Here is a 25,571-nt window from a genome sequence, read left to right as displayed (position 1 = left end):
TTCCTGCTTCACATCATCTGGCAAACCTATAGCACATCACACTCTTGTTTTACAACTGCTGGATGCTGTTCTGCTCCCAAAACAGGTTGCTGTGTGTAAATGTCATGCTCACACTAACAATGACCAAGTTTCACAGGAGAACACCAGCAGCAGCCAAGGCCGCAGCATGCCCAAAATTAACTGTCTGAATTCTTTCCATATGATGACCCTCAAACACCCTCCACTCCTACAGCTGTTTTATTTAACATTCACCACCAGGTAAAGGAAGTGCTACCAGCTCCAGCCACAGGACCTCTTCATGACCTGCTGCCTGGTGATTGGGTAGTGGTGAGAGACCTGAGGTGGAAGACTTGATGCTCTAAGTGGTGGACAGGTCCATTCCAGGTGCTGCTGACCACACAGACGACAGTAAAGTTTGCCGAAAGAGTCACCTGAATCCATGCCAGCCACTGCAAAAGGGTCCCACTATGACAGAACAGGTCATCACATCGCGAGGACGAGAAGACGAGGTAACAGTATTGGCATACTGTCCAACGAGAACTTCCACAGCTCCAACTAAGTGGCGTGCTGAGTGAACCTCAATGTCACCATAATGGGATCAGAGATGGAACTCCAACAACAGCCATGGCATGCATTCAGACACCCTGGATGGTGTGGCCTGCGAGGTTCAGTGTGTGCTTTCTTTTTGTGAGTTCATTCCCTACAGTTGAAAAAAAAAACTGTTTTCCATCAGATGACACAGTTAAGAACTCCTGATTGGCTCCCACCATGCAATGGTGAAAGCATTCCTGATCCTGTTGACAATCTGGATTTTGACATTTATGTGTTCATATTAGGGGTGCAACGCATCAAAAAACTCACGCTTCAGATCATGGTTTTGAGTCATGGATCGGATCATTTTTCGGATCAGCAAAAAAGAAAAAAGTGGTGGGATTAGGGTTAAATTATTTTAAAAATAAACTTGTCTTTGATCTGTCTGTAATTATCACCATAGTTATCCAATGTAATAATAATGATAATAGTAATGATAATGATAATAATATTAAAAACTTCAAACTTATACAGTGCTGTACTATGTATATACTATACATATATTAGATCATTATATACTGTACAGTATAATACACAACTACGCTCTGTAGTCTGGCTCAATGTCCCACCTACAGCACAGCACATCTGATTGTTTAGAAGTCATGATCAATCAATCATCACCAGTGAGTAGAGAGGAGCTGTGTAGAAGTTAAGACAGCTGATATCACCAAAGTTTCAATGAACATCACAGTTTTATGATCCATTTCTTTGGTGATAGCATAGTTACATCAGTGAAAAAAAGTTACGGTCTGGATTTCACTCAAGGCGATGTGACGGCATTTAAATCAGCCACTCTTGGCAGAGATGCACTGTACACAGCAGCATCTGTCCCGTCTTTTCACTGCAACTCTGAATTGAGATTTCAGTTATTATAACTTATACAAAAGTAACAGTGACAGTAAAACTATGATGCTCACATGTAGTCCGCGGATCACATGCGTGCCGAACTGTAGAGGGTGATCCGTACGGGACACGGGTCAACTGCGATCCATTGCACCCCTAGTTAATATATATGTAACTTTCCTAAGTTGCTTGCATTTGTTATATTGAATCCTCCCATCTGCAACAACAGCATCTTGCTTTTTCTAGGGGTAGTATTTTATGGAGTAATGTTTTAAAATCATAATTGACATAACATTGCAGATGTTTCTTCACTCTCTTATACTTTCCTATTATGTTACCATATGTAAGGATTATTATTTGCAGTGAAGGTGTGATCTTTTATATACTTTTATAATTTTCTTTTGCATGTGATCACATATGATCAAAAGGGGGGATTGTAGTGGGAAAATAATACGCTGAACTGGTCACTGTTGTTCCTCATAGTTATTTCTCATGTTCTGTCAGGCACTAACTGGTTACTCGTCCAACACACAGTTGTTCTTTCTTTGGAAGCTTCTGATAACACGATCACATCCCGACTCTCCCGATAAGCAGTTCAGGTCCATCCTGACCCAACCTCCTTCATCTCCTAACCCTGTAAGACAGATTTACATTCTTGACTCGTTATCAGTTCCTTTTACACTTTGTGTGTGACCGTGTACTGATCCTTTGCAGAACTCTATTAAAACACCACAAAAACAATCTTGGTCATGGGGTTTGTCTTAATTTTCAGATTTTCCACCACACCATCTTACAGTATTCCCACCCTCTGATCAGCAGGACAGTGCTGGATACCTTCTTTCATGTGCCCAAAATAAATTGGAGGAGGCAACCAAAACCACAGGGACCAAATGGTCAACTATCCATTGAGTAAGTATAAATGTCTTCATGCATGTAATATCTGTGCCTAGAATTGTCTGAAAGATGCGCATTTACTGTTGCATATATTAGTTTGCCCTCAGAAATTTCAAAATCATCTTGACCCTTTCCTCTCGTCCAGCCAGCACAGACTTGCGGCCCATCATGTGGTGCTGGAGTGGGCTGTCAGAGGAGAATGTCTTGGTTGTGGTAACAGAAGAGTGCTGCCAAGCTGGATCATCACTGCTATCAGAAGCAAGTACCCATTACCCACTGGCACTTACAGCAGGTTCAAGGAGGCAGATGACATGTTCAGAACACACCTACCGATGAATTGTACTCTTGACTGCACTGCTGAGCAGTCTACAAACTGTTCCAGTCTTTAGAGACACTAGCAGAGCCTACATAAATCCTGCACACTGCAAATACGACTTACACTCCATTTACATTTCAAAGACAAATATTGTAGTCTTGACACCACTACATTTCCGTTACTTTTAGTCTAAGCATAGCTTTGAAGTCAGCTGTTGCTGTTTCTTCTTTTCTAAAATACGACTGGCCACATGCTGTGATCCTTACAGAGGAAACCAATTACAGTACCCGCTCTCAACTGGGATTGATGTAAAAGCAGAAGCACGTCATCCAGGCATGCTCTGTAACAAGCACAAACAAACTCTCCCTCTTTCATTCAAACAAACTCGGTAATGGTGACGGCAAAATTAAATCTCAAGATGTTATTATCATTAGAAAAAGAGAAATAATTTCAGGTAGGCTTTTAATGTTGGATTGTTTTATTGGGGTGAAAAAAACACATAATTAATGTATATACTGCCTCTAGGGGCCAGAAAGAAATCAGTTATTTAACAGACTTGGAGAACTCCTTACAGTTGGTTTCAATCTAATTTTCTATACTTTTTTACTTTATGTCAGAAAATGACAATAGCTGTCCTTTTTATTTTTGACTGTATTTCTATGCTGAAGTTTTTATAGGTATTTCTATAGGTCTTTCATCGTGGTTCTACAAGCAAGTCAGTGCATCATTAGAGAGTATTTTTAAAAGCGTGTACTTCTGAATACTTAAATATTTTTAAAACAAGTACTCTAGTACTTTAACTCGAGTAAAATTTTGACTGAGCAACTTTCACTTGTAGTTGAGTAATATTTGACCAGGAATATCTATGCTTTGACTCATGTACTGCGGTTGAGTACTTTGTCCACCACTGCATATACAGTGCTAAACAAATTTATTAGACCACCTGTTATAAAAACAAGAAAACATAAATATTTTAGAAGTCTTTCAAAAACTTGTTTAAAATGAAAAATGTTATTGTTTTTTATTTGGCAAATAACAAACTGAAACAACTAAATAGTCCCTTTCCACACATAATAATTAAAAAATGTCATATTTTGTATGGTCTCCTTTGGCCTTGATAACAGCGTGCATTCGTGTTGGCATTGTTTTTATGTAGTTTTCAACAGTCTCTTTTGTTATTGAGTTCCAAATAGTTTCTAGTAGGGTTGGGTGATATGCTAAAATTTTCCAAACGATCATCATCAGCTCATCCATCCGCGAATGGCGATACCATTGTCCCCCCACCCACTTTCTCCCGTCCTTTCGGGTCTCAGCTGGGAGATGTGCGCAAGCGGCAAATTCACAATGTTACGCATGCTGCGTACGTTCACTACGTCCAGTGGACAAAATAAACTTACAAAGTATCTACAAATTACATGTTTTCACACTTATTTTCCATTTTAAATAGAGAAATACAACCATTCACCTTCTGAATTTCTGTAATTTCTGAAGTTTCTCTCTTTTACCGAACTAATACAAGCTTAATTGGCTTGTTAACACCTCGGAAAACACACTTTGTTCAAACTTACAGAAAAACATGTAAAACTCACCAAAACCGTCGTTGTTAGTCTAGCCACTCTTCCAACAATTACCAACTTGGGTTTGGTCAAAATAAATCCTCACTTTACCGTGGGGAAAGAGTTTAAAGAGTCTGACTCTGCAGGCTGTTTTCTTCTCACTCGTCACCCAGCTCAGCGCATTCATGGTCAGCTGAGTGGATGTGTACTGTGCCGCTGGATGACAGCGCAGTGTAGAGCAGAGGCTGTCACTCTGCAGACTATTACATTAGCAAAATAAAATGACAAATATCACCCTAAAAATCTGGCAGAAAAAGCAATCTGCTATGGATTCAGCCCATCGTCGATAGACGATATAGTCGTCCAATTGCCCAATCCTAGTTTCTAGCTGTTCCCACAGTCTTGCTTTAGAAGAAAATTTTGTGCAATCCATTTTTACTAATCCTACTAAATCCCAAATTTATTCAATAGGATTGAAATCCAGACTGTGACTTGGCCAGTCCATCAGTTCCAGTACTTCATATTCCTTTTTCTTGGTCAAATAGTCTCTGCAAAGCTTTGAAGTATGCTTATGGTCATTGTCTTGTTGGTAATATGAACCCAATACCAATCAGATTCAGTCCAGAAGGGATTCCATGATGCATCAAGATGCTGTGGTAGACGTTCTTGTTCATGATACAGTCGATTTTCAATTTTATATGAAATGCAGCCTCTTCTCAGCATACTTCAGCATAGAAGAATGGAACACCTACAGAGATCCTGTGTTGATGCAAGTTTAAAAACCCCAGTTGTTGCTACACCCAGATAAAAAAAATGATATGTTCAAGTTGTTCAAAACAAATGGTAAAACTATAAATACAGAGAGTGTGATTTTGCTCGGTGGGTGTTAAACTTGTGGCAGTGTTAGTAATATTACTGTACTGTAGTATTATTACTCCTCACTGCAATGGACATTTTTTTACTTGGCGTTATACAAAACAGGTGTTATTGAATGAAAAACATGAGTCTAAAAAATGCATACCAGTGTGCTTGAAATGAGGCGTCTGCTTCAAGTTCTGAAGGAGGGCCTTGTCCATGACAATGGCCTTGAGAGCCCAAAAAGCAGGTGAATCTGTTTTGAGCCACCTCTTTCTTTTCTGCTGTTCCTCTGTCAAAGGCGGGTGATAACATGTTTACTCCACACTATTCGCCTCCCATTGATGCATGTCGCAAATATGATGTAGCAGAGACTTCCACTGACACACACATTCCTGCAGAAATGAGAACACAAAAACATTTATAAGTGAAACATTTATGCTTCAAGAACAAACATTAATTGAAAGACATCTTAAATGTAGAGTATACATTGGGGACAGCTGAATAGAAATTAGGTTTAACCTTTTGGATTATACCAGAGTGAAAACCGGTGAATACCATTCTTATCGTGTTACCTAAAAATTATTATTCTTTTAAAATTTGCAACATTGTCTCAGGTCAATTATTGTGTATTACGCTTACTAGATAATCTCTTTATTACCTCCTCATCACTTTTACATGACCAGTACAGGTGGCGGTTAATTGCTTTCAGCCATGGTTGGAGATCTTTGTTGTCCCTCTTATTTGATGCAGCAACAAGCTTTTTCTTTACACCTGAGAAAAACAAAAGTAACAGATCCAAATTATCATGAAAAAAAAAAGAAAATATGAACAAGTATCTACCCTTATACATAAAACAAATAAACTAAACACATTTTACTTAATCTTGTTGACATGCTAGGAGTCAAATTCGTGGTGGAGGTTGGTGTACGTCTCTCTCATTATCTTTCAGATTGATGGTGATCTGTCAGTAGTCATGACACCTAAATCCACGCCCATTTAGAGTAGGTGTTTCCAACCCCCGCCCCCCGAAGCTCCATTGCCTCCATAGCCACAGAACTTAATGCTTTTGTAACTGTAATTGTGTGTAGTAAATGCAAATGTAGACATAAAAATAGTTACAATAGCTAAATATAGGAAATCATAAATTATTGTTTACACCTCACACACTTTGGAAACCTTATCATACTGTCATATCAATTATTCATTCATTTTCTGTAACCGCTTAGTCCATAAGGGTCGCGGGGCTGCTGGAGCCTATCCCAGCTGACATTGGGCGAGAGGCAGGGTACACCCTGGACAAGTCGCCAGTTCATTGCAGGGCTGACACATAGACAGACAACCACTCACACTCACATTCAGACCTACGGGCAATTTAGAGTCCTAAACATGCATGTCTTTGGACTGTGGGAGGAAGCCGGAGAACCCGGAGAGAACCCACACAGACACGGGGAGAACATGCAAACTCCACACAGAAAGGCCCTGCTCCAGCCGGGGAGCTGGGGGATCGAACTCAGGACCTTCTTGCTGTGAGGCGGCAGTGCTAACCACTGCACCACTGTGCCGCCCCATATCAATTATATTGTATTCAGAAAAATATGACCTTTTTTCTTTAATTTCAGGCCGTCAAGTGATGGGCACAGAGAAATGAACCAACCTGAAGTTTCTGGTCCGGCTGAGGAAAAATCTGTCACAAACTGACACAACCCGCTAATCCCTACCCGACTCATAGCTCACACAGCACACCAAGTCCTGTTACTTTTTGACACACCTCCTAAATAACATACACATTAAACAATCTATGAACTTTGATAATCATATATTGTAAAATTGTATATATTGTAAAATCTCCCTGTGTTGTGAGTGTTTGTTTGAAAATACCCCTCTACTGTGATTGGCTGTCAGGAAGAACATCTGTGCTGTGATTAGCTGTTGCAAAATCCCCCTTTATTCAGATTGGCTGTTTGAAAATGACCCTGTATTGTCATTGGATGTCATGAAAAACATCTGTGCTGTGATTGGCTATTGTAAAATCACCCTGTATTGTGATTGGCTGTTGAGAAATACCTCTTTATTCTGATTGGTTACTGGAAAATCCACCTGTATTGTGATTGGCTGTTGTAAAATCCCCCTGTAATGTGATTGGCTGTTGAGAAGTACCTCTTTATTCTGATTGGTTGCTGGAAAATCCCCCTGTATTGTGATTGGCCAGGACACACTGGAGTGACTATGTCGCTCGGCTGGCCTGGGAACGCCTTGGGGTCCCTCCGGAACACCTGGAGGGAGTGTCCAGGGAGAGAGAAAAGTCTGGGTGTCCCTGCTCAGACTGCTGCCCCCGCAACCCGGCCCCGGATAAGCGGAACACAATGGATGGATGGATGGATGTTTGAAAATCCCCCTGTATTGTGATTGGCTGTTGGAAAATCTCACTATAATGTGATTGGCTGTTGAGAAATACCTCTTTATTCTGATTGGTTACTGGAAAATCCTCCTGTATTGTGATTGGCTGTTGTAAAATCCCCCTATATTCTAATTGGCTGTTGCAAAATCCCCCTGGATTCTGATTGGCTTGTGTAAAATCCCCCTGTATTCTGATTGGCTGTTTGAAAATCACCCTGTTTTGTGATTGGCTGTTGTAAAATCCCCCTGCATTCTGATTGGCTATGTAAAATCACCCTATGCTGTGATTGGATGTTGTAAAATCCCCCTGCACTGTGATTGGCTGTTGTAAAATCACCCTGTTTTGTGATTGGCTGTTGTAAAATCACCCTGTATTCTGATTGGCTATTGGAAAATCACCCTGTATTCTGATTGGCTATTGGAAAATCACCCTGTATTCTGATTAGCTGTTGTAAAATCCCACTGTGATGTGATTGGCTGTTGAGAAATACCTCTTTATTCTGATTGGTTACTGTAAAATCCCCCTTTATTGTGATTGGCTGTTGCAAAGTCCCACTATATTCTGATTGGCCGTTGCAAAAAAACCCTGCATTCTGATTGGTTGTTTGAAAATGACCCTGGGGCGATGGAGTAGGCTGCAGGTTGGAAGAGCTCTGTTACCACTCGACATTTATTTGATACCCGTTGAATTATTTGCCTACTTAGAACGTGGTGAACCTGTTCCTAAAGCGGACTTCTGAGTTTGTGTCCTAAACATGGGCAAGACGGCCACAACTAAAGGTAAAAAAGCCGAAAACAGGAGCGAGATCAAACAAGATGGCGAGTTAGCTTTTGAGCCACTTGCTAGCACTGACCCCGCACATGTTGACAACGACCACCCGCCGGCGACGTCTTTGATCATCCAGAAACTGCTCAGTGGTATGGAGGAGAGGATTATTACAAGCCTGACGGCACAAATTTCAGCCAACCATGCCGCCATCGCCAAACACGACCAGACACTCCAGGCCATTGAAACTTAAATGAATGATTTCCACGGGAGGCTAACTACACTGGAATTGGCAGTCGGAAAACTTATGAAAGAAAACGAACAGCTGCAATTAAAAGTGGATGACCTTGAGAACAGATCCAGGAGGTGCAATATTCGTATAACAGGCATACCAGAGGGAGCCGAAGCCAACCAACCGACCTCTTTCATTGAATCCTGCCTGGGAGAGATCCTCGGTCCTCAGATAGAGCACACAGCCTGGCCACCCAGAGAAGACAAGACGGCGCGCGCCGACCCTTCAAAGCCTGCATTCACCGCTGCAAGGTGAAGCAACGAATCATGCAGCTGGCACGAGAGAAAGGCCCCCTGTCCTACAGAGGCTTGGAGATTCACATTTACCCCGACTACAGTGCTGAAGTGGCTAGGAAGAGAGCCGCCTTTGCCCCGGTCAAGACCCAGCTGAGACCAGCGGGATACCAGTTCAGCCTACGCTTCCCCGCTAAGCTTTGTGTGGTCACCGATGGATCCAGGCACGAGTTCAGCTCCCCGGCTGAAGTCGCTGCTTTTTTGGAGGACAAACGACCCGCCGGACGAAACCCCTGAGCAAACGTAACACTATCATTGAAGAAAACAACCGGGGACATTGCTCTCTTCCAGCTCAGCTTTGTTGAACTGACTGGTGAGTGAATTAAATTGCCGACTTAGACTAACTAAGATGGTAGGCAACGGAAGACTGAATGATATACTCTACTATGCTATTAACCTTAATAATATATACGGCAGCATTTACTTTTGTTTACCGTGCCACTAATGGACACTATCTGACCAGTAAAGACACATATATCCCTCAGATACTATAAATTTATGTGGGGCTTAAAATACTTTATCTACTGTGTTATTACTATTTGTGTTAGACACACTCAGAGGTTTGCGTCTGCCATATGCTATCGCGGACATGCTGGGGCCATGACTCGGGCGCCTTTCCTTCCCCCCCCCCCCCCCCCCCTTTTTTTTTTTTTCTCTCTGGTGTCATAACATTAGCAGCGCCGGCTGGCTTTGCCCCTGCTGTCAGCTGTTAGCCCTGATGACATTAAAGGGGAGCTAGTTAATGTCATACTGTACTCAGCTGGGTGAAGAGAAACGCTCTTTTCTTCTTAACGCCGCCAGTCCTAAGTTAATTTAATACCAGTGATGCTGTATTAAGCTTGTCACCCGACAACTGGACCAAACATTATGATTGTGAACCCAGTAATTTTGATCAGATAAATTAGAGTAAACGATCATTATGTCAGCTATTTGGATTTGTATAATCTTTATAACTTTTTTTTTATTTATTTATTTTTCTTTTTATTTTATTTTTATTAACCAAGTTTTCTATTGCTCAAAAAATCATCCTTATAGACATCCAAGGGCTCACATTGAATGTTTTAAGGGATTGACACTTTGATTTATAAAGAGCTGACTACCTTAGTTTGTAAGTTTAAGGGCTTCTCTAGTATCCCAGTTCAACCTTTATTTTTTTATTATTATTTATTTATTTTTTATTATTTATTTATTTATTTTTCGTTTTTACTATTTATTCATTTATTTCTTGTTGCTGGGCTACCTATAAAAATTTCAGTGTTTCAGTGTTTTGTTCACTGTTTGAAGATTTAAAAACAATTAACATAGCTAAAAATTATTGAAAGAGCTGTCATGACTATGCTTTCATGCCTTAATGATATTTGATGACACACACTATTATTATTATTGCTTGTTGATTGCTGTTCTTCCTCCAGCTGAGGCTGTTGATATGTAGAATCGTTGCTTATTGATGTGTGCACTGGCTAGGGGACTGTATTATATACCAAGGTGCGGATACTTGTGAAGTAAAGGTTCATCATGTTTAAATTCATTTTTCTCTGTATTTAAAAAAGAAAGATTTACATAACGACAGAGGTTGAAGTGCAGAGTAAAACAGAGAACAAACTGTAACGGCACAAGCCAAGAGATAGGTTTTGCAGGTTTATGTACATGTGATTGGAAGTATCTTTTTTTTTTTTTGTTACCTAATTTTTTTTTTTTTTTGTTTATTTTTTTCCTTTAGTATTAACTTTTCCCCCTCCCCCCCCAGTGCTATCTGCTGTGGCACACTTTTCAGACAAGACACCATCTTGCCATCATTGAACTATCTTACCTTACCACCTGTTTACTCTTCTAAACCAGTATGGGTGGCGACCACAATAAGGTAACGAATAACTCCACCAAGTTCTTATCCTGGAATGTCAAAGGGGTTAATAACCCAGTTAAAAGGCAAAAAGTTATGTCTCACTTCCAACAACTGAAGGCAGATGTAGTATTTTTACAAGAAACCCACCTATGTAATGCCAGTGTTGTCTGCCTCAACTGAAGCTGGGTTGGTCAAGTGTATCATTCCAAATTTAATGGAAAAGCAAGAGGAACGGGTATATTAATAAACAAAAATATTTCTTTTCACTCCCAAGAAGTAATAAGTGATCCTAACAGGCAATATGTCATTGTTGTTGGACAACTCTTTGCCAACCCTGTAATTATGGTGAACTTAGATGCACCTAACTGCGATGATAGCAAATTTTTTGAAAGACTATTTCTGACGATACCCAAGATTGATCATGGTTATCTCATAATAGGAGGAGACTTCAATCTTGTTTTGGACGGCACTTTGGACAGGTCCTCAACCAACCCTCCGACTCTTTCTAGGTCAGCAGGAGTTGTGAATAATTTTATGTGTCAGTGTGGCCTTTCAGATATTTGGAGGTTTCAGTTTCCCCACACGAGAAACTATTCCTTTTTCTCAAATGTACATCATACTTATATCCGTATAGATCATTTTCTTCTTGATAACAGGGTCCTACCCAAGATTAATACTTGTTCATATACCAGTATTTTTATATCAGATCACAGTTCCATCCAATTTGACCTGGATCTTCCAAATCGCCCTCCCCCTAACAGAATCTGGAGACTCAACCCTCTTCTACTATCGGACGAGGAATTTGTAAAGTTTATTTCATGCCAAATTGAACTTTTCCTGGAGACAAACACCTCCCCCGAGATCTCATTCGCCACATTATGGGAGACTCTTAAAGTATACATTCGTGGACAAATCATAGCTTACTCCTCTACACTTAAAAGAGAAAAAAAAATAAAATTACATGAAATCTCCCACCGAATGCTAGACATTGACTCAAAATATGCTTCAAACCAGACTCCGGATCTTTACAAGGACCGCTTGAGACTACAAACCGAATTCGACCTTTTAACCACTGATGAGGCAACACGCCTTATTATGAAAACCAGGCATAATGCCTACGAATTTGGAGATAAAGCGAGTAGTCTATTAGCTCTGCAAGCTCGTCAGGCAGTGGCTGCTTGCTCCATTACAAAGATCCAATCACACACAGGAGAGATTTTAACAGATCATGACGACATAAATAAAGCTTTTTTTCAATTCTATTCTGACCTCTATACATCGGAATGCAGCGGTGACTCCGATCTCCCATGTAAATTTTTTGAAAACCTTACTATTCCAAGTGTGTCAGAGGACCAGAATACTAAATTGTGTGCAGACATTTCGGTTTCTGAAATTATCACAGTCGTCAAATCTATGCAAAATAATAAGTCACCCGGCCCTGACGGATTCACCTGCGAATTCTATAAAAAGTTTGCCCATTTACTTGCACCTATTCTCCAAGCCATGTTTAAAGAGACGCTCTTTCAAGGTATCCTTCCCACGACACTGAGACAGGCCTCAATCTCAGTATTGGCGAAGAAAAATAAAGATCCACTCTTTTGTACATCATATCGTCCCATTTCTTTGTTAGATGTGACTTTAAAATATTATCAAAAGTGTTGACTAAGCGCCTAGAGAGTGTGATCCCCGATATTATTTTGCCCGATCAAACAGGTTTTATTCAAGGTCGACACTCTTATTCAAATTTGAGAAAGCTATTCAACGTTGTCCACTCAGCCCGGTCAACATGCCCTGAGGTAGTAATTTCACTCAACGCTGAAAAGGCCTTTGACCGGGTCAAGTGGGAACATTTATTCTTCACTCTTCAAAAGTTTGGCTTTAAAGAAAGGTTCATAGCCTGGATCAAATTGCTTTACTCTTCCCCCCTGGCGTCTGTGATCTCCAATAATACCCAGTCTGGTTACTTCCCTCTCAGACGGGGGACAAGGCAGGGATGTCCTCTGTCCCCCCTCCTGTTTGAATTGGCCATTGAGCCCTTAGCTATTGCACTGCGACACTGCAAGGACTTTAAAGGTATACAGCGGGAGGACCTAGAGTTCAAAACATCTTTTTATGCAGATGATCTACTTTTATGTCTCCAACCCACCTTCATCAATTCCCTGCATTCTAGATATTCTGAATCAATTCGGGAAAATTTCCAGATACAAGTTGAACTTGCAAAAAAGCGAGCTCCTTCCCCTAAACTCTAAGGCAGATGAAATTCCCTCTAATCTTTTCCCCTTTAAAATGGTCCAAAATGGCCTCAGGTATTTGGGAATTGAGGTTACTCGCTCTCTCCCTACTACTTTTAAGAACAAATTTATGGCAGTCCTTAATAAATGTAAGCAGGATATGAACCGATGGGCCTCTCTACCACTGTCTGTAGCAGGACGTGTGAACCTTATTAAAATGATAGTATTGCCAAAATTTTTATACCTTTTCCAAAACATTCCAATTCTAATTGAAAAAACTTTCTTTAAAACACTCGATAAAACCATTATTTCTTTCATATGGGCGAACAAACCTAGTCGTATTAGAAAGACCCTCCTCCAAGGATCGAAGTGCTCAGGAGGACTCACGTTGCCAAATTTTATTTTTTATTACTGGGCATGCAATATCCAGAAATTAATTCACTGGTTTGAAGATAAACCAATTGTAGATAAAGCAGACTGGGTGCAATTGGAGCTTTCATCATGCCAACATCATCCAGGTTCAGTGATCTGTGCAGCCTTGCCCCTTGTTAGCAATAACCTGAGCTCAAATACAATAGTTAACTACACCATAAGAATTTGGACTCAGTTAGAAAACATTGTGGGCTACAGAGGCCTTCTATCCTTTCACAAGTTAAGTCAAACCACATGTTCTCTCCCTCCTGTACAGACCCTGCATTCAGTCTGTGGTTCAATAATGGGATCAAGTCAATGTCTAGACATATTTATGTCTTTCCCTCAATTATCCCAAACCTATGACTTGCCTAAGAACCATCTCTTCCGTTATTTACATGTTAGGAGTTTCGTACAGAAAACATTTAGTTCGTTTCCGAATAAGCCCATAAAATCACATATTGAAAATATTCTTGAACTGAAATCAGACCGGAGAGGGCTGGTAACTCAGATATATATACTCTCATCCAGAGCATTAACCTGCACTCTACTGAAAATTTAAGGAAGGCCTGGGATTCTGACCTTGGAATAGTTTTTAGAGACGATCAATGGGACTCCATCTTAAAACTGATACATACGTCATCTACGTCCGCTAAGCACGGTTTAATCCAACTGAAAGTGGTGCATAGAGTTCATTTTACGAAGGCCAGGTTGGCAAAGATCTATCCGAATGCTAATCCATTATGCCCCCGATGTAGAGGTCAACCAGCAGACCTAACACACATGTTCTGGCGGTGCCCGAACCTTTCCACCTTTTGGGAAAGTATTTTCAAAGCTTTTAGTGAGATATTTGGAACCCAGTTGGATCCTGATCCGATCTGTGCCCTCTTTGGTTTAACACCAGAGGAAGCTTGAGCTGCCATACCACCCATCGTTATAGCTTTTACCGCACTCCTTGTGAGGCGTTTGATCCTTTTCAGATGGAAACAACAAGCTCCCCCATCCTTTTCTCACTGGGTCAACGATGTTATGTATTTCTTAAAACTAGAAAAAATTAAATACACACTCAAAGGATCCATTCAATCTTTTTCAAAGTGTGGAAGCCCTTTCTAGACTTTTATGACTCCTTGCAGGAGCCCCTTGACAATAAATAAGGTGGAACTCACATACAATCGATCACAGCAGTGACCCTCCACCCCACCCCACCCCCCCCCCCCACCTTGTTTTTTTTTTAATTTCCTTTTATTTTATTTATTTATTTGTTTTATTTATTTATTTTTTAATGCACATCTTTATCAGTTACGTTGTTTTTGCTTTTGTTTGTTATTTTTGTTTACTTTTGTTTTATTTCTCTCTTTTCTCTCAATTTATGTTCTCCTACTCCCCAAGTGTGCTTTATACCATGCAAACCTATGGGTGGTTGGGTGGGTGGGAGGGGATGGGAATGGTGAACTCACTGTGTCAACATATCTGCTGAACAATGCACTCCTACATTTTGGGGATGAATGCGTAAATTGAAGGGATATGCATTTGTTCTGTATTTTTCATCTCTGTGGGATAATAATTGTAAAAAATCAATAAAACATATTTACAATGAAAATGACCCTGTATTGTGATTGGTGGTCATAAAAGACATACAGTTAAGCCCGAAATTATTCATACCCCTGGCAAATTTAGCTTAAAATTACTTTTATTCAACCAGAAAGTTTTTTTTTGGGACCGGAAATGACACAGGCTTCTCCCAAAAGATAATAATAAGATGTACAAGAGGCATCATTGTGGAAAAAATTATTTCTCAGCTTTTATTTACATTTCAACAAAAAGTGGCATGTCCAAAATTATTCATACCCTTCTCAATAATCAATCGTAAAAAACCTTTATTGGCTATTACAGCAATCAAACACTTCCTATAATTGCTGACCAGCTTTTTGCATGTCTCCAATGGTATTTTTGCCCATTCATCTTTAGCGATGAGCTCCAACTCATTCAGGTTGGAGGTTCTCCTTGCCATCACCCTGATCTTTAGCTCCCTCCACTGGTTTTCCATTGGATTCAAGTCAGGACTCTGGCTCGGCCACTGCAAAATGTTCATGTTTTTGTCCGCTAACCATTTCTTCACCACTTTTGCTGTGTGTTGTTGAGGCATGAAATTTCTACTTGTTGCCTCACCGAGTCCGTTGATGTGGAGAAGAAAAGAGTCAGAGAATCGAGGATTGCAGCAACAGCATTTATTCACGGTCTGCAGAGCGCGGAGATCAATTCAGCACAGGTCAAGTACGAATACTGAGAGAGATCTGACTCGTGTCTAGGGGTACGGTGTCTTGTACTCTTCTCTTTGGGGTTGTGTCGTGCCCTGATTGGTTGTTTACTTATTTTGGTATGTCTCATTGGCCTATATGTTGCGTGATCAACGCATGCATCCTGTGTGTGTGGGTGTTTTCCCTTCAGACTATCAGACTATGTGGGTGCGTGCATATTCAGGCCTGTTTTTTTGGGTAGGGTCTGTCTGTTGTGAAGAGATAAGTGCTGGTTCCTCCTTTGTGTGAGTGTCTGTCTGGGTCAGATGTATCAAGGATACTCGTTTTGGGACTTTCTGTATTGCTCAACATCCTGTTATGTTATCATTTACACAACATATCTTGTTGACCTGTGCATGAACTTGAATTAGTGCAACATAGTTATAAGACAGTTTAATGCAATCAGAAACAGGTTCTTGTATGTTATTATTCACAATTTCCCCCTTTTGATCTCGACACCGAGATCAACATCCAGAGCAGGAACTCGTTCTCTGACAGCTAGCGAGGAATCTAAAGCTCATCTATCCGAGAATCACCCTCCACCGCGCCATTGCCGTCATCCGACAGCAGAGTCAGTTGGTACGGTGGGGGCGCCTTACCTTCAATAGTGGTCGTTATAAGGCGGACCATCAGTGAGCGAATACAGGGAATACAACAACAACCACAGGTAACTAAAATAGCAGTAAACACAGCCAGAGAAATCAACAGCGAGAGAACCAAATTCTTCCATTTACCAAACATATCGTTAAACCAACTTTCCAGTGGATTGTCTATGCCCGAGTGGTCGTGCATGGTTTCAGCGAGTGTGCGAAGACCATCGAGTGCGCGGGAAACTGAGCCGTCTGGAGCAGTGTTGTTGGGAATAAACGTGCAACACATGTCACCGAACATAGCACATACACCCCCTTTCTCAGCGAGGAGCATGTCTAACGCCATCCTATTCTGTACTGCCATTAGGGAAGTAGCAGCCATCTGTTCGGAGAGTCCGGCCACTGCATCTCTCGTGAGGTTTGTCAACCTAAGGACGTTGTAATGAACATAATTGATGTGGTCCACATTCTTGTTTGGTGTAACAGGGACGATTCCTGCTATGAGGGGCAAATTTTCGAATCCTGCAGCTATCTGGTCGGCCAGTTTAAATTGATTCGGTACTCCTCGCGGTACCCCGATTGCGTCAATGTAGGTAGGATTATTAGTGGACAGATCAAACATTTCCGTGTGTCTACGTACTCGGGAAAAACGTGTCGGCCTCGGCGGAGAGAGAGTGGTAGATAAGTGGTCTTTTGACTGTGGCGACACATGGCCCAGTCTGTCACCTACCAGAATGAGAGGAGTCCTCAATCTTACCATTGCACAGACTCCTCTAGTGTGGGGCGGAATTCAGACGAATAATTTGTGTCCACCGCAGTAGTAATATAAACCTGCTCTCGCCCACGTACCGAGTTCTACGCCCTTGCGCATCTCTTGGCACCAGGTGGAATCTATCTCTCCTAGGGATGAGATGGTTGAAATTTTCGTGTGGTTTCTCGGGCACCTGTCAGTAGTGACGTTAAAGCAAACATACGTGCCATTGGCCCTGTCTGGCGTGAATGGCCCTGTGAGTGTCTTATTATTGATTGGTGGAAAAATAGACCCCAAACTCTCACAACCTCTGTCCCTTCCGGCAGTGAGGTTCATCATGCAGCGAAAACCTATGGCGTCGCTTGTTATTAGTGGGGCGGGCACTATGACTAACGCAGGACGACCCGCTGCGCATGCTACGCAGTCCCCTGCTGACTGTTCCCTGGCTGTTTGGGCCACCCAAGAACAACCATAAATTTACATCCCCATAACCCGTAGCTTTAGCTATGATGTCCTGAGGCCTGATTTGAGTGTAGTCCACCATGCTGTATATGGATTGTTGTTTTGGTGGGAAGGGAGTAGTTGTATACTCACCGCTGGTAGTTCCCTTGACCGCGGGTTGCAACAAATTCACTCTTATGATGCCTTGAGGATCTTTCCCTGTAACGTCTACCCGATCTGGGGCAAAACTGCCTCCACACCTGTGTTTTAGACATTGCTTACGAGGAACTATCATCATTGGCATTATTGACATTGTGATGGGGTTCTGAGTGACGGAGGAGTCTCGTTGCAACCGAAAGTGCCCTGCCGTGGAGTCCGTGCGCACCTTAAAGTTATAATGCGTCGCCTGCCACACAGATGACCAACTGCTGCACCATTGATCATTACCTCCGAATTCACAAATGTACAGATCGTACCCCCTCCATGAATGATTGTTCCCGTGACAGTTGATGATTGAGCAGAGGTCGAACGTGTAAGAGGACGAGGAGCCTAAAACATAGTCAATTTCGATACCGCCGTACCGGGTGATGCACTTATCTTTTGATGCTTCGCGCTTCGTTCTGTCGTAGGTTGTAACCTCGCACCAACTGAACACCAGGGCGACAATTACCACTGAAAGGAGGCCCACCACCCACAAAAGCTTCCAGTTACCATACATTGTCTTTTATGCAGATGGTTGTATATAGGAATATTGGCAAGCTAAACCTTCTTGATAACAGACCGATACACACTGTTATGTCCCAGGCGGGGTTACCCCTGGGACCGCTTTTAACCTTCTGTCCCTATGTCTATGTCATCCAACTCAGGAGCAATATGCACACGTAATATAGAATAAAGTTCTTGTTATACTGTTATATACTTTGATGCGTGCCTTTACTTGTTATATGGTTATATCTATATATATATATATATCCTACAGTTTTGTAGACCCCGTGGTCCAGAGATGGTACAGGGCCCACGTAAAAGTAAGTGTCACACAGAGCCACGATACTATGAGTACTGATAGTGAGTTCATATCCCTCTACATATCAGTTTATCTAGATTCAGCGCGGCCCTTCAGTGTACCCCAGTAGATAAAGAACCAATAGAGCGATGGTGTATAAGATGAACAGTGCCAACTGCACTACCCAGAGCGCTAATAACGAGGGCAGTGGGAACATCCGGTCCCCTCAGTGTGATACTGAGTTCCCCTGGTCGATCTTCCTCCGAAGACTTGCTTCTGTGGCTTGGCACACCACTTGTTGGAGAGGCACGCTACTTTCACCGCCTTCTCGTGTTGGTAGCTTGGCATGCTACGTGTTGGAGAGGTGCGCTATTTCACCACCTTCTCGTCAGGGTTTGGTTAGACTACCTCACCCCCTTTTGCCACCTGGGGATTATTTTGCCCCTTGTTGTTCGGTGGGCTTTTCTTCGACACCAGCCGGTGTCTCAGTTGTTTCACACAGCGCCTGCTGTGTTTCCTCCAGCGATCGGGTTGGTTCCTTGGCGGCTGCGCACTGGCTCCAATGATACCAGGTGTCTCCTTTGCCTTTTAATCGTACTGCATGTGTGGTTCTTTCCGTCACCTGGTATGGGCCCGTCCACCTGGGTTCTGACCACTTTCGTTTGATGACCTTCAGGAGAACCCACTCTGCCTGGGGAGCTGTGTCAGTGCTTCCCCCTCCCCTGCGGTCCTTCACCTGCCTGGCGAATGCTGCAACAAGACTTTGCAATTCATGAAAATACATTTTATGGGTTAAATCTTGCGTGAGATTGCCTACTCCTGGTAAGCGGGTGTGGGGCCCTGGAAACGCCCTTCCAGTCTGCAACTCATGTGGTGTGAATGTGGTACTCTGGTTCACTGAACTTCTAACAGTCATCAGTGCTAAGGGTAGTGCGTCTACCCAGTTGAGTTTTGTCTGTGCACAGATTTTGCCCAATTTGCTTTTGACCGTTTGGTTCATCCTTTCCACCTTGCCCTGTGATTGAGGGTGATACACTGTACCAAACTTATGTTGCAGTCCCAACATTTCTTCCAGTTTTTGTAGGTCTTGATTTTTAAAATGTGTACCATTGTCAGATCTGACTTTCTCAGGGAACCCATGTCGTGGAATGTATTGGTTTACCAGAAACTTGATTACTGACTGGCTGTCCTCTTTCTTTGTAGGACAGGCTTCCGGCCACCCTGTGTATGCATCAACACACATCAACAAATACCTGTAACCTCGAACTGGAGAGATCATATCTGTATAATCGATAATGATTTCTTTTCCCAGCCTAGTTTCCAACGGGAAACGTCCCGGATGTGGTCTGACCGTTGGTCTGGCGTTGTATTGATTACATTGTTCGCATGTGTCCAAAAATGTTTAGCCATGTCTTTGAGGTGGGGATGCCACCAATTTTCGAGATTCTTCATCATTTGTGTCACCCCCACATGTCCCACCCATGCGCCTCCTTGATTGCTGGTGGAAGTATGGGTCTGCCATCTGGACCCCTCCAGAGTCCCTCCACCACTGTACAACCTCTAGCTTTTAGCAGTGTTTTCTCTTGTGGTGAGGCCTTCCCCTGTTCCTTAATTAGTCCTGTCATGTCTGTCCCTGTTTCTGATTCTGTGCAAATCATGATCAGGTTAGGTGTATACCCTGCAGCCGCTTTGGCCGCTGCATCTGCTGCGTCATTTCCTTTTTTTGTGTCTGAGTCGTTCTTTTCGTGTCCTTTACATTTAATTACGGCTACCTTGCTGGGTAGGAGGAGAGCTTCTGCTAGTTGTTTCATCTCTGTCTCATGTTTTATCGGCTTGTTCGCTGCTGTCAGGAACCCCGTTCGTATCCACTGCTTGAGCTCTACGTGGACCGCGCTCACCGCGTATGCCGAATCGGTGTAGATATTTACCTCTTGTCCCTGACCTTCCTGTAAGGCTGCTATTACTGCCATTACTTCGGCTCTCTGTGCTGACTGCTGTCCGGTCAATCTTTTGGCCTGTATTTCAACCATTCCCTCTGTTGTCTGTTCTACCACTGCATATGCCGCTATCTCGTGTCTATAGCAGCATCCATCTGTGTACAGCTGTCTAGCTCCTGGGATTGGGTCTGTTTGTAGGTCTGGTCTTACCTTTTCTTCCTTGAGCACTCTTTCTACGCACTCATGTGGATTGCCTGTTCCTATCTGTTCTGCCATGTTTATCCCTTCGTGTGTAAATGTTAGGTTTGGTGCTTCTAGGATTTTACTCAGTCGTCTTTGCCTTAGTGCTGTCAGGGTGAATATTTGAGAATTAACATAGGCTACCACGCTGTGGGTTGTCAATACGTTCAACTGATGTTCCATTACTATGTGTGCTGTTTTTTGAATTAGCTTTGCCACTCCTGCCACATGTTGTGTGCATGTCGGATGTCGTTTCTCCATGTTGTCCAGCATTACACTAGCGTACATTAGTATCGTCCTTACCCCCCCTTTTCTCTGGAACAGAACTCCATTCGTGCATAATTCTGTTCCAGAGACATCCAGGTAGAAAGGAAGTGTGTAGTCTGGAGTGGCCAGCTCTACCGCCGCTGACAACGCTTGTTTGAGTTTAATAAACATTCCTTCTGCTTCCTGAGTCCAGTTAAGGGTAGCTGAGAGGTTGCGCATGATGTGTTCCTTAACTAGCTCGCGGAGTGGTTTGGTCATACCGGTGTAGTCCGGTACGTAGTTGCGGCTGTATCCCGTGAGGCCCAGAAAGGACAGCATTTCTTTAACTGTAGTTGGTTTGGGATGATGTAATATGGTGGATTTGTGTTGTGGAGAGAGCCCTGCCCCCCTCTGTGAAATTTGCCTGCCCAGAAATGAGACCTGCTTGCGTACTGCTTGTAATTTAGTTTTACTAACCTTGAAGCCGGCTTCTGCGAGATGACGCAGAACGGCCTGCGTGGCCTCTAGGCACTTGGAGGCCGAAGGGGCGGCCAGTAACAGATCGTCAACGTACTGTACCATGGTTACTTCGTCTGGTAGGGAACATTTAGACAGGACTTGTTTTAACATGTGAATGATAATAATTGTAACTAATAATTGTGACTAAAAGTATACAAGAATCTGACTGCGAAGAATAACAATGATTGTGAACAATAACACACAAGAATCTGTTTCTGAAATTGTATCAAACTGTCTTATAACTATGTTGCACCAATTCAAGTTCATGCACAGGTCAAGTAGACACATTGTAACAATTAGAACATAACAGGATATGGGGGCAATACAAAAGGTCACAAAAAGATCATAACTGAAATATCTGATCTAGACAGACACTTATGCAAAAGAGGAACTAGTACTTATAACTTCCACATAGACAGGCCCCCACCATGCATGCACCCACATAGTCTGATAATTTTCAAGGAAAACACCTACACACACATAAGATGCATGCGTTGATCACGCAACACATAGGCCAATGAGACACTCCAAAACAAATAAACAACCTATCAGAAGATGACACAACTCTAAAGAGAAGAGTACAAAAGATACAGGATCCCTAGACACGAGTCAGATCTCTCTCGGTACTCGTACTTGACCTGTGCTGAACTGATCTCCACGCTCTGCAGACCGTGAATAAATGCTGTTGCTTCAATCCTCGATTCTCTGACTGTTTTCTTCACCACATCAACGGACTCGGTGAGGCAACCAGTAGCAGTTCCCTGCCTCAACAAACACTTGGTTAAAAATACCTGGAGACAGGGCAAACCCTTGTGGTAGACGTGTGTATCTGAGTCGTTGCCCCTGATAGGTGAATGAGAAAATGTCTCTACACTCAGGTGCCAGGGGAAGACAGAAAAATGTGTTTGCTAGATCTATGCAAGTGAACCACGCGTGTGAGGGAGAGAGATTGGTAAGAGCCACATATGGGTTGGGTACCGGTACCGTTTTAGTGCTCAGAGCGTCATTAACTGCTCGGAGATCGTGTGCCATTCTGTACTTTCCCGTACATTTCTTCTCTACAGGTAAGATAGGCGTGTTCCAGTCTGACCTGGAGGGTTCTAACACCCCCTTTTCCAACAGCCCTGCGATTGTATCTTTAATGCCTTCTTCAGCTTGGCGTTTGTGCGGATACTGTCGTATCCAGATAGGATCATCCGAAAGTAGTTTGTACGTGACTGGTTGGCATGATACAAAGCCCACATCGGTGGGGCCCTGGGCCCACAGTGATTCAGGCAAACTGTCTATCATGGGTCCTGCGTCTGGGTGATCTGTGCGTTCTCTACCGTGGCGTCTAGAGATTTGGAGATGCTCTAGTGTGGCAGTGTCTGAGGCAGAGAGAGAGATCCTGTAGATTTCAGTCTGAGGGGAATAGCTCACCTGAGGAATGTGTGTACCCACCCAGTCAGTCTGTTCTAATGCCTTTTTCACTATACTTCCTAATTCTTTAGCTTGGTGTTGCGGATGCAAAGCTAATGACACGTGTGGTGCCGCCTCATCTCCCATCATATACCACAATTGCTGTTCCTCCGTTAGACAGACCCCCGCTGCTACCCCTTCTGGTGCAACATATATGTTTTGTGAGTGGATTTGCCAGCTCTGCCCCTGTAATTGTTCTTGGAACTGCTCTTGGTACCACTCAGTTTGGACTCTATCGTAAAATAGGGTTACATGTGGAGGATCGGGTGGTGAGATTAATGGGTGGATCTGTGAGATCCATGGCTTCCACTGCAGATAGGCCGAGAGGACGCCCCCTTGGGCGTTTGTTTCTGGCTGCAACAAACCCCAGTAAATGTCTGCATATGGTTCCACCACCGGTCGAATGAGATACTGCCCATATTGGAGTAACCCTGCTTGTGTACAGGGCAGTGCGGACCCGTCTGGCAGCCGTACCTCTAATCCAGCTGGAGAGCATAAGATGGTAGCCCCCAACTGGGTCAATAAGTCTCTTCCTAGGAGGTTTGCGGGTGCGGCAGGTGAGTGCGCAAAGGCATGATGTACAGTCTGTCGCCCTATGGTGGTGCGTAGAGGTTTGGTGAACGGCAGGGTCGTTCTTTCCCCAGAGAAACCCATCACGGTGATAGCATCATTCGTTAGAGAGTCTTTTGGTATTTCCGTCATGGTGGACACCGTTGCGCCAGTGTCCACCAGAAATGGCAGCGTTCTGTTCTCTACCCCGATTGACAGCACCGGTTCTGCCGTGTTGGTGCCGTCGGAGCGTCTCTGTGGGGTGTGTCAATCTGTATAGGCGTAACTTTCATCCCACACCAGAAGTTGGGTGGCGACAGGTGCCGTTAAGCCTTGGTTCGGTGGTCGCATCCCCCTGCCATTTCCACGAGGGCGCTGCATACCCCCCCTCTGATGCTGTGGGTTATATAGGCAGTCTCTAGCCCAGTGGTTTGGGTCGTTGCATATGAAACAGCCCTGTGGCGGCCCCTGGCCCCCTCTACCGGGTTGGCCTCTCATTCCCCATCTCTGACCCCCCGGCCCTCCCCTTTGGAACCCTCTGCCTCGATTGTTAGACTGCGGTGGATACTGCGGCGGGGGTGTATCCACGGGGGAACAGGGTATAAGTCAGGTGTCTGTGATTGTTGGTTGGAAGCTACTAGCACTTTCGGGGTATCGGTTTTATCAGTTTTATTTTTCTGTTTTTTATCATTCACCTTCTGTCTGGCTTCACTCAACTGGAGCTTGAGGAGCTGGGCTTGTAAGTCCTCTAGCTCTTTCTGGTCTTGTTGAGTTTTATCTTGGGCTGCGGTTAGGTGATGAATTAAATGTTTCTCCCACACATGGGAGTCGCAGCCTTGCATATCTGGGTTATTTATCATGATGGCCTTAACACTATCAGGAACGCCGCCCAGGACCGCCTGTCTGAACCATTCTCTCTGGGACCCTTCTTTACCAGGGTGGCAACCTGTATGTTTAGTCCATAGTTCCTTACTTTCACTTATATACTCTCTAGGGTTTTTCTTAGGGTCCCATCTCATTTTTGGCATGACTGCAACATTTGACAAAGGGAACTTGGCTCTCATTGCTTCCCCTGTGTCAGTGCTGTATCGTGTGAACGGGGCGTGATCTGGTACTCGAGTGGTGTGTGCATCGATTTCTATCTCTCTAAGGTCGCTGTTGGTCATACATCGCCCCCCAATAGCTCTGAAGTCTCCCATTGCCAGACGGTGTCCCCCTGTTAACGCGTCCAATTTTCCTAACCACATACTTCCGCCCTCCACTATCGGCGGTAGTTTATCTACGATCGCCTGTACATCCCCTACGTTAAAAGGTCAGTACTTATTGTCTCCGCCTGTCGTTCGCATAAGTGGCATTTGCATTGTGTAGTTGAATCGAGGTATGTCTCTCAGCCTGTTTTCTCGACCGTCCACCATCTGTCTGACGCGCTCTGCTGCCTGCATTGATCTTTCTGCTGATTTGACCATACTTTGGCTCAGAGAGGTCATTAGTTCATTATGTTTTCTCTCTAACTGTTGTAAGTCTGTTCCTTCTTCCCCGCTATCCTCTGTCTGCCAGGTTCCGTTCATTACCATCCTTACATCTGCCTCTCCGTCTGTATCTTGCCACCTTCCACTGCCTTTGAACGTTACCTCAGCGTCTCCGTCTTCCCAGTCTATTAGGTTGCGTTCATTTTTACCCTTTTCTTTTCCTCTTTGTGTTCTATACTGTTCCTCCCTCAACAACTGTATTTCTTCTTCCTCTATCTCCCTCAATTTTCTCCTCAGTTCCTCCTGTGTCTGACCCTCTTGTTCTTGATCAGAGGTTTCTCCGCCCTCTCCTTCTCTTAGCTGTCTCAACCGGAATGGCTGGTGGTTCTTATCTGGAGATGTTAGACCCTCGACCTTTCTGTTTGTGCTGCTTTTAGTTGATCTGCCGGACTGTGAGGTTGCTCTCTGACTGTTCACGTAGGAGACTGACTGCTCACTTCCTCCTTCCTCTCCTGTATCTATGTGTAGGGTCCCTCCTGTGATGCACAGAGTGGGGTATATGCCTGGTATATCTGGGTTGGGAGGCACGTATGGGGGTGGACGTGTGGGTGTGTCAGGTGCAATTACCAACTGCTTTCCTCCTTTTGTCTTTCGTTCCTGGTGGAGGTGTCTCATGCTTTGCCATAGGACCGCCAGTTCAGACCACGCCCGTCGTTCCTCGTCCAATTTCTCCGCGTCCTTCTTCAGTCTGGATTTCTGAAAAAGCCCTGCCTGTTTTCC

The 25,571-nt window shown here is 43.5% G+C and overlaps 1 long non-coding RNA gene across 2 annotated transcripts; it reads left to right on the top strand.

Moving 5' to 3' along the window:
• Positions 1-265: 265 nt before the first annotated feature.
• On the top strand, positions 266-2,813 carry LOC146313708 (uncharacterized). 2 transcript variants are annotated; one of them, XR_014771948.1, is made up of 3 exons: positions 266-509; positions 2,254-2,343; positions 2,474-2,813. It is a non-coding gene; the product is annotated as an uncharacterized LOC146313708 (long non-coding RNA). The 2 variants fall into 2 exon arrangements; XR_014771947.1 differs by having other exon boundaries at positions 2,251-2,343.
• Positions 2,814-25,571: the final 22,758 nt, after the last annotated feature.

Source organism: Lutjanus erythropterus, chromosome 15, assembly GCF_056507025.1.
Source record: "Lutjanus erythropterus isolate fLutEry1 chromosome 15, fLutEry1.hap2, whole genome shotgun sequence".
Lineage (NCBI taxonomy): Eukaryota > Metazoa > Chordata > Actinopteri > Lutjaniformes > Lutjanidae > Lutjanus > Lutjanus erythropterus.
This window is presented reverse-complemented; position numbering and strand designations above follow the sequence as displayed.